At 46.4% G+C, this 18,304-nt stretch overlaps 1 long non-coding RNA gene across 1 annotated transcript; it reads left to right on the top strand.

Moving 5' to 3' along the window:
* Positions 1-3,494: 3,494 nt before the first annotated feature.
* LOC137531749 (uncharacterized) lies at positions 3,495-12,426 on the top strand. The gene is made up of 3 exons (XR_011023729.1): positions 3,495-3,678; positions 12,018-12,072; positions 12,209-12,426. It is a non-coding gene; the product is annotated as an uncharacterized lncRNA (long non-coding RNA).
* The last annotated feature ends 5,878 nt before the right edge of the window (positions 12,427-18,304 follow it).

The following is an 18,304-nucleotide window of genomic DNA, read 5'->3' as shown; positions in this document are numbered from 1 at the left end:
CAGTGACAACTCTTCAGTCAGCATTACCATACCACTGCTGTGTTTACTGAAGAGGTCAATGTTGAAAATCAAGGAAACAGCTGTCATGATGCAACTGGGGGAATCTGAAGGAGAAAACGATCAGCGTGATGGTACCATTACCAACATCAGGCCATCCGCCTCAGGGAACGCTGGCCCCAGCAGCTATGACGAAGAAGAGGAGGAGGAACAGCTGGAGTTGGAGCAGGAATTTCCTGCCACCACTGACGAGGGCCAGAGCGGTGCACGTTGGACTTCCACAATTCAGCGCGAATGGTCAGCAGAAGCAGACCAGGTGGAAGGTGACGACTATGATGCATCACAACAACTATCACAACGCTCACAAGAGGATGATGAGGATTCTGGTAGGACTCTGGCACACATGGCTCAATTCATGCTAGACTGCATTGAACGCGACCCACGCATTGTGCGCATTCTGGACAACACCAATTACTGGGTTTATACCCTTCTGGATCCACGGTACAAACACAATGTTCCAAAACTGCTTGAAGAAAGAGTCAGACAGGTCAAAATGGAAGAATACCAGCAGGCCCTTGTGGAGACTTTAGAGAGGAGATTGACATCCTCCCCCTCCTCTAGCCAGTTGTACGCCGACAGACTGACTTCCGCAAACCCAGGACGACCAGGAGGGCAGCAAACAACGCAAGCCGCAGCTAGTGCCCAAAAGGGAATGGTATCGGCAGTGTCCTTGGAGTGGGAAAATTTTCTGACACCCATGCAGCAGCAGCCCACTGAACAGGAAGCGTGCAGATCCACCTCCAACACCGATCGCCTGGAGAAGATGGTCAAGGACTACATGTCAGATGACGTAGCTGTGTCGAACAATCCATCTGCACCCTTCAACTATTGGGTATCGAAGCTAGACACCTGGCACGAACTGGCAATGTACGCAATAGAGGTGCTGGCTTGCCCGGCAGCCAGCGTTATGTCGGAACGCTGTTTCAGTGCTGCCGGAGGCATCGTCACAGATCGGCGTATCCGCCTCTCCACAGAAAATGCAGACCGTCTGACTCAAATTAAAATGAATCAATCCTGGATTGGAAATGACTACGCAACACTCCAGGACCCCAACCAAGTAACATGACCAATGAACATCTGGGATGGTGTAGCGTTTCCGGTCCCTGTTTATTGAACCTCTCATCTGTATTACATTTATGACTGCATGGCGGCAAAAAGCATTGCTGCTATATCCGCACGCTTTTTGTCCTCATGCAAGGCCTGGGTTGTTGTGTCTCAAAAAGCATGGCCTTCTCCTCCTGCGCCTGCTCCTGTTCCATCACGTGTGCTGCTGCTGCTGCTGGGTTAGCGTTGCCGGTCCCTCCCTGTTTATGGAACCTCTTATCTTTATTACATTTATGACTGCATGGCGGTACAAAGCATGCTATCCGCATGCTTCTTGTCCTCATGCAGGCCTGGGTTGTTGTGTCTCACAAAGCGTGGCCTTCTCCTCCTGCGCCTCCTCCTGTTCCATCACGTCTGCTGCTGCTGGGTTAGCGTTGCCGCGTGGTCCCTGTTTATTGAACCACTTATCTTTATTACATTTATGACTGCATGGCGGTACAAAGCATGCTATCCGCACGCTTCTTGTCCTCATGCAAGGCCTGGGTTGTTGTGTCTCACAAAGCGTGGCCTTCTCCTCCTGCGCCTCCTCCTGTTCCATCACGTCTGCTGCTGCTGGGTTAGCGTTGCTGCGTGGTCCCTGTTTATTGAACCACTTATCTTTATTACATTTATGACTGCATGGCGGTACAAAGCATGCTATCCGCATGCTTCTTGTCCTCATGCAAGGCCTGGGTTGTTGTGTCTCACAAAGCGTGGCCTTCTCCTCCTGCGCCTCCTCCTGTTCCATCACGTCTGCTGCTGCTGGGTTAGCGTTGCCGCGTGGTCCCTGTTTATTGAACCACTTATCTTTATTACATTTATGACTGCATGGCGGTACAAAGCATGCTATCCGCACGCTTCTTGTCCTCATGCAAGGCCTGGGTTGTTGTGTCTCACAAAGCATGGCCTTCTCCTCCTGCGCCTCCTCCTGTTCCATCACGTCTGCTGCTGCTGGGTTAGCGTTGCCGCGTGGTCCCTGTTTATTGAACCACTTATCTTTATTACATTTATGACTGCATGGCGGTACAAAGCATGCTATCCGCACGCTTCTTGTCCTCATGCAAGGCCTGGGTTGTTGTGTCTCACAAAGCGTGGCCTTCTCCTCCTGCGCCTCCTCCTGTTCAATCACGTCTGCTGCTGCTGGGTTAGCGTTGCCGCGTGGTCCCTGTTTATTGAACCACTTCTCTGTATTACATTTATGACTGCATGGCGGTACAAAGCATGCTATCCGCACGCTTCTTGTCCTCATGCAAGGCCTGGGTTGTTGTGTCTCACAAAGCGTGGCCTTCTCCTCCTGCGCCTCCTCCTGTTCCATCACGTGTGCTGCTGCTGGTGCTGGGTTAGCGTTACCGGTCCCTTTTCGTGGAACCTCTTCTCTGTATTACATTTATGACTGCATGGCGAAAAAAAGCATGTTACCTGTGCAAAGAAACATGACATTTTCCACATTTAAAAGACAGTTTTTCCTTTGAAACTTTAGAATCAATTTTCTCAAAAACTATAAGCTCTTTTTCAAATATTTTTTTTCCCTCTTGTACCCACTCCCAAGGTGCACATACCCTGCTAATTTGGGGTATGTAGCATGTAAGGAAGCTTTACAAAGCACGAAAGTTCGGGTCCTCATTGACTTCCATTATGTTCGGAGTTCGGCGCGAACACCCGAACATCGCGGCGATGTTCGGCGAACGTTCTCGAACCCGAACATCTAGGTGTTCGCCCAACACTAGTTAGACCCCTTGAAACATATTTTCCATCACTTTTGTGGCCAGCATAAATGTTTCTAGTTTTCAGTTCGCCTCCCCATTGAAGTCTATTGCGGTTCACGAAAGTTTGCATGTTTGCGAACCTTTGCGGAAGTTTGTGAACGTGGTTCGCGAACCTAAAATCGGAGGTTCGGGCCATCTCTAGTCCTATGGGGTTAACACATTGAGCACGGTGCAGTGCAATGCGTTCCGTCAGGATCACGCGGTGGATATGCTTATGTTATAGGGTGCACATTAAAAACACTGGCAGTGAGGCATACTTTCATGGTACTACTGTTTTCCTCACTGTATGGCTGCATCACACTGTTAATGTGTGATTCTTTTTCCGACAATGTTGAGGTGAAATTGAAGAGTAATTGCACATCAACAGATTATAGATAGTGTGTAAGGAGCCTGAGTTGATGTGCAGGTTTGATTAACAGTTATCCAAAATATTTAGTTAGGGAGGTGGGTGGGGCGGGTGAAAGGAAACACGAACTATTGACTAAAAACAATTTAGTTTTGTCACATGCATATATGTTATTGGATCATTTTTTCCCCCCAAGAAATACATGACCAAGTATGTTTTGCTTCATTTTTTAACTAGGATTTCTTCATATCAAAATATAGAACATTTGAACTGGTTCACAAACTTTCAAGCAACACTGAACATGATCAACTTCCTAAATCATTCAGAAAAGAAAAGAAAAGAAAAGAAAAAAGAAAGCCTTCTGTGCTGACGGGCAGAATAAAAGCCAAGAGACGTCCGTTCTATTGTTAGCAGTCAGGTGTGAAGGTGAGTGACTCATTTTCCGGACTGACTGTGATCTTTGGGCCTGAACTTGCTTTGCAGAGTCTTTTTTATTGACTGGAGCTATTACACCCTTTTCCAGGGCAGGTTATGATTGGAAATTTGGGAGCATCCCTTAGATGTGGTGGAGATTTGAAAAAATGGCCCAATGTTGTTGAACTTGGCAAGATCAGCTAACAGAAAAACAATTCTTCCTGGTATGAGGTCATCTGTGCAGAGATGCCTCTCTTTGCAGCATTAATCACAGACTTACTACACATAATGGTAAAATTCCACCACATGAAAAGCATATTGTAGCAAAAAAAGAAACTACAAAAGTTTTGGTGTACATAGCACACATATATAGATTTGTATTTGAGAGTGAATCCTGGGCAGCATTCCAAACACACATTTATAGCTAGGTACATGCTTGTAAAGTGAACCTGAAGTGAAAATAAACTTATGAGACAATTGTGTGTGTAGTACAGATGATGAATAGAACATTAGTAGTATAGAAAAGTGTCTTATATTTTTATTTTCAGTTTTATGAACTTATTTTTAGGATTGCATCAGACTATCACAGCTATTGTTTATAATCCATACTCTGCCTTTTAAGCAGAAAAGGAAGCTGAAGTAGTGACCCGTTGAACATTCCTGAAGTAAAATCCCATGATCTATCTTCTCCCTGATAGATAACAAATTCGCTCTTCTATTTACTTTTCAGGAAACTGGACTAAATTCAACAAGTTAGTTGTTCAATGAGCTCTTTTACTAAATAACACCTCAAGTTGTCACATGCCACTTCAGGTACACTTTAAATAATATTCTAATCCTTAAAATACATCAATATCTTAGACTGTAGATATATGGGTGAGAACTTACACAGAGCAGAGCTCATTTAGCACAGAGGGGGCAGAGAGGGCATATTATGATTCCGAAACTCCTCAGCTCAAACATAAGCTTACAAGACACGGGGATTAGCTGCGCTACACATACATAAAAGAGTCCAATACCCTAAAGATGAAAATCTCACCTTAGTCCATGCCGTCATCACATCCCGACTGGACTACTGTAATGCTCTCTACACTGGCGTTCCAAAAAAGGTCTTGTACCGCCTACAGCTGATACAGAATACTGCTGCCAGACTGCTAACCAACCAACCCCGTCACTGCCACATAACGCCAGTCCTGCACTCCCTTCACTGGCTACCTATAGAATGGAGGGTCCTATTCAAGATCGGCCTACTGACATTTAAATCCCTGAATAATCTGGGCCCTGGATACATGAATTATATGTTGCAGCTGCGTAGCAATCCCCGCATTCTCAGATCCACAGGTTCTAATAATCTAGTCATACCCAGAGTCCACTTGGAAACTTTTGGTCCCAGAGCCTTTTGTCATGCTGCCCCTACGTTTTGGAACTCCTTACCTCAACAGATCAGGACAGCTCCATCCCTGGCCGTGTTTAAATCCAGACTGAAAACCCACTTGTTCAGTTTGGCATTTGCAGAATTATAACTTTTGTTGTGTGAATACTTCATCCTACTACCAATTACTGAATCTGAGAGAGCCTAAGCGCTTTGAGTCCTATGGGAGAAAATTGCTATAGAAATGTTATTGTATTGTATTGTACTGGTGGGTCGCTTTGCCAAGACAAACCAAGTTCACAAGGACAGCAATTCTCTCTGCAGTAGCGCTCAGTGTGTAATCCTTTCAGAGAACTTTCTTTATGATAAAATGCACACCTCAAATCAGATAAAAATAATACAGTGCAAACAGTTTGAGTAAATGTGTCACCATGTGGTACATATAACTTTACAAAGCAGAGCAAGCGACAGGGGGAACCAGCACCAGCGGACAATAAGGCTCTTTCCCACCACTCAAACTCCCCCCCATCTGTCCGTCCGTCCAGTGTCTCCCCAAGTAGACTTGCACAAATGCCTTAAAGAGAATCTGTACTCTGAAATTCTTACAATAAAAAGCATACCATTCTATTCATTATGTGCTCCTGGTCCCCTCTGTGCTGTTTCTGCCATTCTCTGCTGCAAACCTGGCTTGTAATTGCCAGTTTTAGGCAGTGTTTACAAACAAACTAACCAGCTTCTAATAGGCTCAGCTAAGCAGAGTGTGTTAGTCACACAGAGCCTGCAGGGGGTGTGTACAGCTTCTAGCTAATCACAAGCAGCCCTGCACATTCCAGTCTGACTGCCTCAGCCTGACTGTGCCGACTATAGAGAGAAGATTAGATCATATAACAGAGATAACACAGCTACTGTGCAATTAGGAAAAGCTGCAGTAAGCCAGACCACATTAGAAAAGGCATAGGAACTTATAGCATAGAAGAAATAAAGATAAACAATTTGTTACAGAGTCTCTTTAAGTCAATAAGTCAACCAAAGTTATCCAGCTGACCAGCTCTTCTATCCATGTAGGACTCAGAAGCAGAAAACAATGTGTAAAACCCACAATTTATTGAACATATTTAAAAGGTAATGCCTGTATATAAAATGAGGTATAAAACAGCGTATAACCACCAACTCCCATGGGAAGTGGTGTATAGATGTTTCCTCTCCTGATTGTCTTCAGTGTGCGTTGTCCTTAGCTCCATCCTCTGACTCTTCAGCCCCTGAAGATGTGGCTCCACCTTCTGTAAATGATTGGACCTTCCTTCTTAATGATGAATTAATTATGGAAAGGATAATATATTCTCACAGAGGTTGTCCACCTGAATTTGAAGAAAAAAAAAAAGGCATTTCGAGCATTACAATCTAGTTCTTGCATGTTGGGATCTCGCTCATAACAGACTGGGCCTTTGATATAATCATAGATTATACCATTTAATGTATTTATTTCAACTCTCTATTTTTGGATTCCACTTGTATTTCCATGAAAATAGCCTCATGTGTGTGGGTGTGTGGAGGGAAGGGGCTACAGGGTGGCAAGTCCTGGGGTGTCAAGTAGCGTGGCAGCGGAGCTTCATCGTTTACCTTGTTGCAGTGGTGAGACAGGTCCTTCTCACTCTACGGATCATTGCAGCTGCCATGCAGCCTATCACGTTGTGACTCCCGATGCATGTCACATTTCCCGCATTCACCCCTTTCTCATCCAGATTGCCACCAAACTCCTTGAACATGCCTCAGTTTTCTTATGTCTTAATTACTGCAACTCCCTTTTCAGTGGCCTACCTGCTAATCGGTTGGCTCCTCTCCAGCCCATTATGAACTCTGCAGCATGCCTCATCCACCTGTCCTGGAACTCCTCTAATGCTTACCTGCTCTGTCAGTCCCTCCACTGGCTGACATCCTTTATCACATAAAGGATACAATTGCAATTCCTTAAAGGAAACATCAGGCAATATAGAGAAAATGAGATCTACTTACCTGGGGCTTCCTCCAGCCCCGGCAGCCGATATGTCCCTCACCACAGCTCTGGTGTCCTGGGGTCCTCTCCGTTGGAGATGCTGACCTTGCCAGGTTGGCATCTTCTGTGCCTGTGCCTGTGCCTTGAGATCGCGCTCACATGGTCTGGAGTGTTCTGTGTAGGCACAGACCTACTGTGCCTGTGCAGTACACTCTCAACCACGTCAGCGTGACCACGAGCGGCTCTCGCGCAGGGGCAGTAGATGCAGACCGGGACAGCTGTGGCAAGGGACATATCGGCCCAGCCCCGGGTAAGGAGAGCTTATTTTCTCTATATTGCCTGATGTTTCCTTTAAGCGTACACATGGTAGATGAAACTTGGCCGGGGCAGCCGATTAAACTGTAACCCGATTTATCCTCAGCGATCAGCCCCGACTGAGAGGAATCCACCAGACACTGACTCAGATGCGAATATCAAGGATTTATTTGTGACCTTAACAATGGCCACTGGTAACTTCCTCAACCAGTTACACTTTTTAACACAAATATACACTTTCCTTGCACATCACAGGTCAAATACAATCTTCTCCTCTTCACAGGCGGTGCACCGGTAAAAGCTGCGGGATAAAAGGTCAGGTTACTTAAAACACTTTTATATACTATTGAGCTACAACAGATCTTCTCTTACAAACATCAACCACCTTTCAGTACAACACCTTTGATCACAGTATCATTCACTGAGGTATAAAGGCTTGGGTAGGGACAGGTCTGTGATGTCTGCGCAGTCACCCACCAATTCCTGTTCCCTTTGCTGCAGTTTACCATAAAGCCTCAGACCCTGAGGGAATCCTGAAGGCAGTCAGAACTGCAGGCAAAGTAACCTTTTGGATTGGTTGGTGAGTCCACACACGGTCCAATTTCGACAGGGGAGGATGGCTCAGGGCTGTCGGTCCCTCTGTGAGTGTCATCTGCAGCATCTCTGGGTGCATCAAAGTCCCTGTGGGTACTTTCAGTTTCCTGGGCTGTGTCTGCAACATCAGCACTTTCAGGCTCAGGAGTATCGTGTCTCTCTGGACCGGATTGGGGCAAGGCATCCATCGCCTGGCCGTCGGCTTCCACGAGGATGGTCCTCAGTGTAGCTTGGGTTTTTCCCTGAATATCAATGCCTGACCAAGGTTTTGTAGGTCGGGCAAGGACATGTTTTGGTAATTGACTTGCTCAGACATAGCCAAATAAAAACCGTAACAATCTGGTTCAATGCTATATCAAACTGCACCGTCTATGTGCTCAGAGCTTCAGCTCTGTAGAACAGTTACTTAAATAACAATGTTCTATTGTTCTGAAAAAGATCTCCAAACAACTGCAAACACTATAACAGCAATTTGGGCTCTGCCCCACCGCTGCCTACCAATGTGACGTCTGCGCAGTCACCCACCAATGCCTGTTCCTTTTGCTGCAGTTTACCATAAAGCCTCAGACCCTGAGGGAATCCTGAAGGCAGACAGAACTACAGGCAAAGTAACCTTTTGGATTGGTTGGTGAGTCCACACACAGTCCAATTTCGACCGTAGGGGCGGACTTCAGCAGGACCCTTGCTCCTATGGTCTGAGGGACAGAATTGGCAGTTTCTCCAAGTATGCCATAACTCAGCGGATATCTGACATATCATATAAAACCCAACATTTTACATTCCGTTATCATGCGCTGAACCAATCAATATCAAACTCGCTTGGAGTGCCACCTTCCCTGCCTATGTAATCGATATCTCAGGCTGTGAGATGACTAGGTGATCGACTAACGTCTCAGAAGGTGTGCTGCGCTGGTCGCATGGCGCACTGTGAGTTGTGGACCGCTGGGCCCAAACGGTTCCGCAATATCCATCGAATTATGGAATACTATGAAATGAGATATCAAAAGCTCATTAAGCTCGGGACATGTCTCTGGGTATTCTCAGGACAGGCAGGAATGTGAATGGGTTCTAATGAGTTTATGAGGGGATCTGTTCCTCTCCTTATATTTAAAACTAGGATAGGAGAAACTTCCTGGAGAATCTTTATTGCCCCCCTTATAGATAACCTTTTTTCCTGTGTGGATGGTCTGGTTTTAGGGTGAATGGCTTCTCACAGTAAGTACACCACAAACAAACACTCACTCACATCCCCCAGGGCAGGGGTGGTGAGATGGAAGAGCACTGAGTTTCTAAAAGCCAGGCTAATTAATTATAGGGGCTCTCCAGATCATAGTTTGGGCGCATTTACATGCGCTTGCCGCAATGACGTTCGCGAAATCGTGACAAGGTCTACTGAGCAATTCAGTTCCTATACAGTCTCAGTCCCTTTTTTACGTGAAGAAAATATGACATTTACAGAGAACAGTTTTCAGTGTGGACATTATTATGGAAAACTTTGTCAAGCACATCCAGCATACAGAAAAAAGTCCTCACTAGCAGTAATACTGTGACTGGAATCTCTGCAGAATGATAAAAAAACCAGAAACATAGCTTCAAATAGTGTGTAAATAACTCATCAGCTGTTCATGTGTCTCTCTCTCTGCCTCACACAGTTCTACAGTAAACAGCAATTGCAGCCAGGTGCAACAGCTCATTCTGGGGGGGAGTATCTAAGAACAGGAAAAAGTACAGGTCTGTCTCTTTAGATCCTTCTCTGTAGCTAAAAAAAATTCCTTATCTATTCTCATGTGATCTGTGAGAAAGTAGTGTGTGCGTAAGCAGGGCAGAAACAAACAGTACATCATTCCTCTGTGAATAGTGACAGAGAAGTGGAACCTATCTATATGGTGCAGCTCTAGCTTTGACGCCAACACAAACAGCTATAAAGGTTGATAAACAATACATTTTTTTCACACTGGCTGTGATCATCAGAGACATCTGAAAAGCGTTCTATTGTTGCTGCTTAAAGGGAAGGTTCAGGGAGGGTGGGGAAAAAATAAAAATCAATTTCCACTTACCTGGGGCTTCCTCCAGCCCGTGGCAGGCAGGAGGTGCCCTCGCCGCCGCTCCGCAGGCTCCCGGTGGTCTCCGGTGGCCGACCCGACCTGGCCAGGCCGGCTGCCAGGTTGGGCTCTTCTGCGCTCCAAGTCCTTGTACTTCTGCGTCCCACGCCGGCGCTCTGACGTCATCGGACGTCCGCCGGGCTGTACTGCGCATGCGCAGTAGTTCTGCGCATGCGCAGTACAGCCCGGCGGACGTCCGATGACGTCAGAGCGCCGGCGTGGGACGCAGAAGTACAAGGACTTGGAGCGCGGAAGAGCCCGACCTGGCAGCCGGCCTGGCCAGGTCGGGTCGGCCACCGGAGACCACCGGGAGCCTGCGGAGAGGCGGCGAGGGCACCTCCTGCCTGCCACGGGCTGGAGGAAGCCCCAGGTAAGTGGAAATTGATTTTTATTTTTTCCCCACCCTCCCTGAACCTTCCCTTTAAAAGCTGTATAGGTATGTGGGGTTTAGAGAAGGGAAGTTTCTTTGACAGTTCCTCTTTAGCGATGATGCATCGGTGGAGGAGTGTTTCAGTACTAAATACCCCCCCCCCCCGGGAGCACAGTCCCAGCCATGTTTCCAAAGACTGCCAAAGCTCTTCGGATACCTCTGCCTGCATTGCTGCAGCCTGTCCAGGGGCGGGCCAAGGCATAGGCTGGAGAGGCTCCAGCCTCAGGGCGCAGTGTAGGAGGGGGCGCAGAATTCATTCAGCTGTCATTCCTAATTGTGTTTGAAGCAGAAAGAAATAAGAAAAGGGGATACATGGCAGTGACTGCAAGCCATATAACTAGATATTAAGGTGTTGGGGAGGTTGTGGGCCCTGTGGCGCCTCTTAGTCTAATAGCAATCAGTGTGTGATGGCTGGGGTGGCAGGGATGGAGGGACGCACTTTGGTGTCTCAGCCTTGGGTGCTGGATGACCTTGTCCCGGCTCTGAGCCTGTCCCCAGCTTGGCAGCCACCAATTAGGCAAGTGCCGACCTGGTCCAGCCTGTGGCAATGCAGGTGGTGGTGGCAGCAATTTTGAAAAAAAATCACCTGCATGGAGGGATGATGCCAGGACAGGTAAGTATTTAGCCCAAACACCTCCCCAATCCTCCATGATTAAGACAGAGACAGTCAATTTTACCTCTTTAACCACTTAAGGACCAGCGGTCTCTGGGCACTTAAGGACCAGAGACCGCTGGTCCAATCCCGACAGAATCCCGACGAATCGCAGCACATACCCGTCGCAACCGCCGTCATCGCCGCTCGCCGGGACCCCCAGGACATAGACTCTGCCTGTCTCTATGACGGCAGAGTCATGTGAGCTGGTCAGGAGCCGCTTTCATTGGCTCCTGACCCTGTTTTTCAATGTAAGCCAATGGGAACAGCTTACATTGAAAGACAGGGCCAGGAGCCAATGAAATCGGCTCCTGACCGGCTCACATGACTCTGCCGTCATAGAGACAGGCAGAGCCTGTGAGATGCGGCGAGAATCGTCGGGTTTGAGCAGCGCGATCGGTGGGTAGCGGCGGAGACGGCGGATGCGCGCTGCGGACAGTGATTGAAATCTACGCCCTGCCAGCCAAAAGCCCACCAACACAGGCCATAGATTTCAATCATTGCGGTCCTTAAACGGTTAAGTATTTGCTGAAAATGTAAGATGGAAATGGTGTATAGACAGATGGAAATGTATGAGAACAGATACAATTGATGGGGTTGGGTGATGACAAATATAATTAGGATGGGGACAGGGTGGTGACAGAGCATCAAAGGGAAAAGATTACTAAGTATTTGGTTGGAATGGATCCAAGAGAAAATGGACGGGGGGTGATGGGGACAAGATTTTTTCATCATGCAGATGACCATTTTCCCTCACAGGAAGCACAGGAAAATGGTCATATTTTCTAGAAAGTATTTTAAAGCACAGATTTAATTTATGAAAAGCTATTATATCTCCTCCACAAAGTTATTTTAAACCAAGCATGTCTTTTTTTTACCTACCCCATACTTAGGATTCAGCTACACAGGGACACGGCTTATGTACGCTTAAAGGAAGACAACATAGAGGTAGCATTAATTATTTTATCTAGACAGCATTTAGGAATTGTGATGATAACTGATTTTTGCATATCCCATACATTGCTAAGCCTGTACAGAAAACAAGATTGATTGAAATCATACTTCTACTTCTAAACTATTGTAGGTGGCCTTTCTGCTGGGTTTTAAAATCAGGTTCAACATCTGGAACTGCATAAGAGATTGAATCACCTCGAACTTCAGCGCAGCGGAAATAGTCCCTGGGGCCTGAAACTGCCGTCACAAAGGGGTTAACACCGCCACTGCCGAACTCCGCTGAAAGCCAGCCAACTCGTTCACTTCTTCCGAACTGGGGTCACTTTTCACAAGAAAATAATGAAACCTCCTGAGTTTGTTATTGAACTAAGCTCACAGTGACTAACTCCTTAGTTGTTCAAATAAACATAGCTTTATTAAGTTCTGTCTGTGTAATTTTAAACAAAATTCCCTCAAAGCTTCTTGCTGGCCCAAAATAAAAAGGATATTATCCTATCCGCAGCTCTGTTTGATTGGATAAGTCACACCTGACACAGCTGCAGGACACGTTCAACTTCAAGCACTGTTTGAAATGTGGGAAACGGAGATAATTTCTTGTTAAAAACACAGCATAAATATCAGTAAAATTAGTAATACAGTTTTGTAAAATACAGTAATTTACCAATAACATAAAAAATGTTGCATAATCCTTCATGTTGGCTCATGCTATGACTGCTGCCCTGCATTTTACAACAGTGGACTGATGAATGGCATGCATCTGATCTGGAGTGTTAGCACTCCCTGCTACAGACTCTGGAGCAACACAGCACATTTGTGCAATACAGATACACTTACACCATGCCGTCATCACCACAACCTCTCACAATACTCCTTATGGACTTTGAGATTATAATAATATTGTAGAAAGGAAAGAGAATCCTGCTGCACAAGCTATGGATAAAAGTCAGAATTTTATTTAAAGTGAATGGGAACCGCATTTTAAAAAAAATGAAGCAAATACTTACCTAAGGAGATGGAAGGCTCTGGGTTGTATAGAGCCTTCCATCTCCTCTCTCGGTGTTCTCTATCCTGTGCTGGCTCCCCCCATTTCAATCCCCCGCCAAAAGGGTATTTGGAAGTCTTTGAGAGCAGTGTCCTCCCAAAGACGAGCTCCATACTGCACAGGCGTGAGCGAGCAAGAGAGCGTGCTTGCGCAGGCGCAATACAGGGCCGCCCTTCTTCAAGAGCACTAGGGCTCCCTGAAGACTTCTGAAGCCTCCTTCGGCCGGGTAAAGCAGTATTTGACTAATTTAGTCAAATACTGCTACCGGGCAGGCCAGCACCGGAACGATGGGACCAGGAGAGGAGCCGGAAGGCTCTATAGGACCCAGAGCCTTCCCTTTTCTTGGGTAAGTATCTATCTCATTTTTTAAATGCGGTTTCCATTCACTTTAAGCAAAGTGGACAATCAGCACAAATACAGCTCACGCGTATCGGAGCTAACACATGGCTCCTTAGTCAAGCTCACTAAGCTATGAGCTATGACTAAGGAGCCATGTGTTAGCTCCGATCAGGCCCGGATTTACATCACAAGAACCTATAGGCACAGATGTCCTGGCACCCTAGATGTCACCCTAATTTCACTTACCCATCATAGGTAGCTACAGGTGCCCCATACAATTAGGTAGCCAGAGGTACCCTCTTTCCCCTCTTTAGCTAGCTAGAGGTTCCCCTGACTGAAAGGAGATCTCATCAGGGAATGCCGAGAGCTGGGTGATTTATGTTCTGCTCAGGACTCTGCATAAAGAAAGAGAGAGGGAGGCACTAGGGGAGGGGAGTGAGCCGCCTTTCCATCATCAGGCGCCTGTAGACACGTGCCTACAGTGCCTTATGGTAAATCCGGCCTTGGCTCTGATACACGGGAGCTATATTTGTGCTGATTGTCTACTTTGTTTAAATAAAAAATCGGACTTTTATCCATAGCTGGTGCAGCGGGATTCTCTTTCCTTTCTACTGCATATGTGGCTGCTGTGTCCTGCTCCCAGCTAAAGGAGTGTGGTGGTTGCAGCGACCTGTCATATAATAATATTGATTCTTCAATCCATTTGAATTTTTGGATGAATGACCACTACTACAACTTTATACTCTGACTGTGCTTTATTGTTGGGGATATTGAGTAGTGTTGGGCGAACAGTGTTCGCCACTGTTCGGGTTCTGCAGAACATCACCCTGTTCGGGTGATGTTCGAGTTCGCCCAAACCGTTCGGCCACATGGCCGAACTAAGAGCGCATGGCCGAACGTTCCCCGAACGTTCGGCTAGCGCTGTGATTGGCCGAACGGGTCACGTGGTTCGGACCCGAACGCGCTCTGATTGGCCGAACTGTCACGTGGTTCGGGTAAATAAATACCCGAACCACGTCATATTTCCGCCATTTGTCTGTGGGTTTAGCTTTGGGTAGACAGGCAGGGTAGTTCGCTCTCCAGCCACGCTAGCCAGGGTCCCCCCCAGTCATTGTGTGTCGCTGCTGGGAATAGTAGTACACCGCTCGCTCAGCATTCTGTTTACTGCCACTCTGTGTACCTCGCTCAGCCACACTATATAGCATTCTGTTTACTGTTCTGTGTCTGCTGGGAATAGTAGTACACCGCTCGCTCAGCCACACTATATAGCATTCTGTTTACTGCCACTCTGTGTACCTCGCTCAGCCACACTATATAGCATTCTGTTTACTGTTCTGTGTCTGCTGGGTATAGTAGTACACCGCTCGCTCAGCCACACTATATAGCATTCTGTTTACTGCCACTCTGTGTACCTCGCTCAGCCACACTATATAGCATTCTGTTTACTGTTCTGTGTCTGCTGGGAATAGTAGTACACCGCTCGCTCAGCCACACTATATAGCATTCTGTTTACTGCCACTCTGTGTACCTCGCTCAGCCACACTATATAGCATTCTGTTTACTGCCACTCTGTGTACCTCGCTCAGCCACACTATATAGCATTCTGTTTACTGTTCTGTGTCTGCTGGGAATAGTAGTACACCGCTCGCTCAGCCACACTATATAGCATTCTGTTTACTGCCACTCTGTGTACCTCGCTCAGCCACACTATATAGCATTCTGTTTACTGCCACTCTGTGTCTGCTGGGAATAGTAGTACACCGCTCACCCGCCACTGTATAGCATTGTGCTCTGTGTCGCTGCTGGGAATAGTGGTACACCGCTCACCCGCCACTGTATAGCATTATGCTCTGTGTCGCTGCTGGGAATAGTGGTACACCGCTCACCCGCCACTGTATAGCATTGTGCTCTGTGTCGCTGCTGGGAATAGTGGTACACCGCTCACCCGCCACTGTATAGCATTGTGCTCTGTGTCGCTGCTGGGAATAGTGGTACACCGCTCACCCGCCACTGTATAGCATTGTGCTCTGTGTCGCTGCTGGGAATAGTGGTACACCGCTCAGCCACACTATATAGCATTCTGTTTACTGTTCTGTGTCTGCTGGGAATAGTAGTACACCGCTCGCTCAGCCACACTATATAGCATTCTGTTTACTGCCACTCTGTGTACCTCGCTCAGCCACACTATATAGCATTCTGTTTACTGCCACTCTGTGTCTGCTGGGAATAGTAGTACACCGCTCACCCGCCACTGTATAGCATTGTGCTCTGTGTCGCTGCTGGGAATAGTGGTACACCGCTCACCCGCCACTGTATAGCATTGTGCTCTGTGTCGCTGCTGGGAATAGTGGTACACCGCTCACCCGCCACTGTGCTCTGTGTCGCTGCTGGGAATAGTGGTACACCGCTCAGCCACACTATATAGCATTCTGTTTACTGTTCTGTCCCTGTTTATTGAACCTCTCATCTTTATTACATTTATGACTGCATGGCGGCAAAAAGCATTGCTATATCCGCACGCTATTTGTCCTCATGCAAGGCCTGGGATGTTGTGTCTCAAAAAGCGTGGCCTTCTCCTCCTGCGGCTCCTCCTGTTCCCTCACGTGTGCTGCTGCTGCTGCTGGGTTAGCGTTTCCGGTCCCTTTTCCTGGAACCTCTTCTCTGTATTACATTTATGACTGCATGGCGACAAAAAGCATGTTACCTGTGCAAAGAAACATGGCATTTTCCACATTTAAAAGACAGTTTTTCCTTTGAAACTTTACAATCAATTTTCTCAAAAACTATAAGCTCTTTTTCAAATATTTTTTTCCTCTTGTACCCACTCCCAAGGTGCACATACCCTGCAAATTTGGGGTATGTAGCATGTAAGGAAGCTTTACAAAGCACGAAAGTTCGGGTCCCCATTGACTTCCATTATGTTCGGAGTTCGGCGCGAACACCCGAACATCGCGGCGATGTTCGGCGAACGTTCGCGAACCCGAACATCTAGGTGTTCGCCCAACACTAATATTGAGATACAGCTACTATACCCTAATCCTATTTCTAGGCTGGAACTATATATCAAACTTATCACTGACTGAGCTATCAGCAATACATATTATACTGTTCACCTGGGGTAATTCTGAAGGGATGTGTCCCACATTGAGGAAGTGAAGTTTCTATCTTCACGAAACATGTCCAGCTGAGTGCTCAGCCTTGAAAATCTTAACTATTAATATATTGGTTTATAGTTCTGGTGACACGGGAACACATTTATTTTGCCATACAGATTCTTACCTTTAGCCTACCTGGTGTGGTTTGTAAAAAAGATATACATATGTGACTTATGAATGACACTGTATTGTTGTTCTAAGTTCTAAGTTGTTCTAAATTTTTTTATTATGTTTGTATTTGTCCCCATTCTTTTTAAACGTGTAAAATAAAAATTCAAAGTTTTATATGAATTAATGGCATGTGACTTTCTTGTGATACATTTGATTTATTACATCAATACCCACAAAACTCCCGCAGACCTAATTCACATATCTACAATTGAATATTTGGAAGGAGGGGTATATTTAAAGAGAATCTGTATTGTTAAAATCGCACAAAAGTAAACATACCAGTGCGTTAGGGGACATCTCCTATTACCCTCTGTCACAATTTCGCCGCTCCCCGCCGCATTAAAAGTGGTTAAAAACAGTTTTAAAAAGTTTGTTTATAAACAAACAAAATGGCCACCAAAACAGGAAGTAGGTTGATGTACAGCATGTCCACACATAGAAAATACATCCATACACAAGCAGGCTGTATACACCATTCCTTTTGTATCTCAAGAGATTATTGTGTGTTTCTTTCCCCCTTCTGCTCTCATGCACTGAAGTTTCAGGCTGCTCTTTTCTTCTTGCAAACAGCTTTGCCCTTGTCTGTAATCCTCAGTATGTGAAAGCCCAGCCAGCTCAGAGGACGATTTATCCGGCTTGTAAAAGTTAAGAGAGAAGAGAGAATCTGCCATAATCTAAATAACACACAGGCAGTGTGCAGAGAGGGGCCTGGAGGGGGGAGATTCATCACAGAACCACAACACTGAAGAACTTGGCAGCCTTCCAGACACAGGCTGACAAGTCTGACAAGGGAAAGATACATTGATTTATTACAGAGACTGTGATAGTAGAAAGTGCTGCAGTAAGCCAGAACACATTAGAATAGCTTTTGGAACTTGTAGGATGATAAAAAACAGGATGCAATTTTTGTTACGGAGTCTCTTTAACAATATTTACATACAATATTAATGGTGCAACCAATTTTTGGGTCTACTGTATTTGGAAAGTGTAACGATTGGGGAATTATTTCCGTGGTCAGCGCACAGGAGGTGCGCTGACACTGTGGAAATCCTCCACAAGCATGTAACTACTAGATAGAACCCAGCTATGGTGCTATGCACCTGTAGAGGGCAATTCCCACCGGCAGTTGGAGCTGTGGAGTGCAGACGAACACCGCCTCTGCACTGCCACAGATGCCAGGTGGGAATTGTACGAGTTGAAGCAATGTAGAGCAAGATAGCCCTTAAAGAGAAAGAGCACAGAGACAGAATGTATGCGTGTCCACCAATCTAGTCGCCACCCAGCGACAGTGAACATACAACAACGGAAACGAAGTAGGAACGCAATCGCCAGAGTGGCGATTGCCAATAGCGACACAAGACCGAACTAGACAGAGCACAAGTGTAGCAAGAAAGACACAGCAAACAACAAAGAGCAGAACATCAAGGAAAATAACAAACGCTAGCTAAACGCAAACACCGTTCGTACCAGACAAGACAGCGAGAAGGAGTAGCCAGCAGCAACCGCAGCTCTGGCCTAC

This window comes from Hyperolius riggenbachi, chromosome 9, assembly GCF_040937935.1.
Source record: "Hyperolius riggenbachi isolate aHypRig1 chromosome 9, aHypRig1.pri, whole genome shotgun sequence".
NCBI classification, from domain to species: domain Eukaryota; kingdom Metazoa; phylum Chordata; class Amphibia; order Anura; family Hyperoliidae; genus Hyperolius; species Hyperolius riggenbachi.
This window is presented reverse-complemented; position numbering and strand designations above follow the sequence as displayed.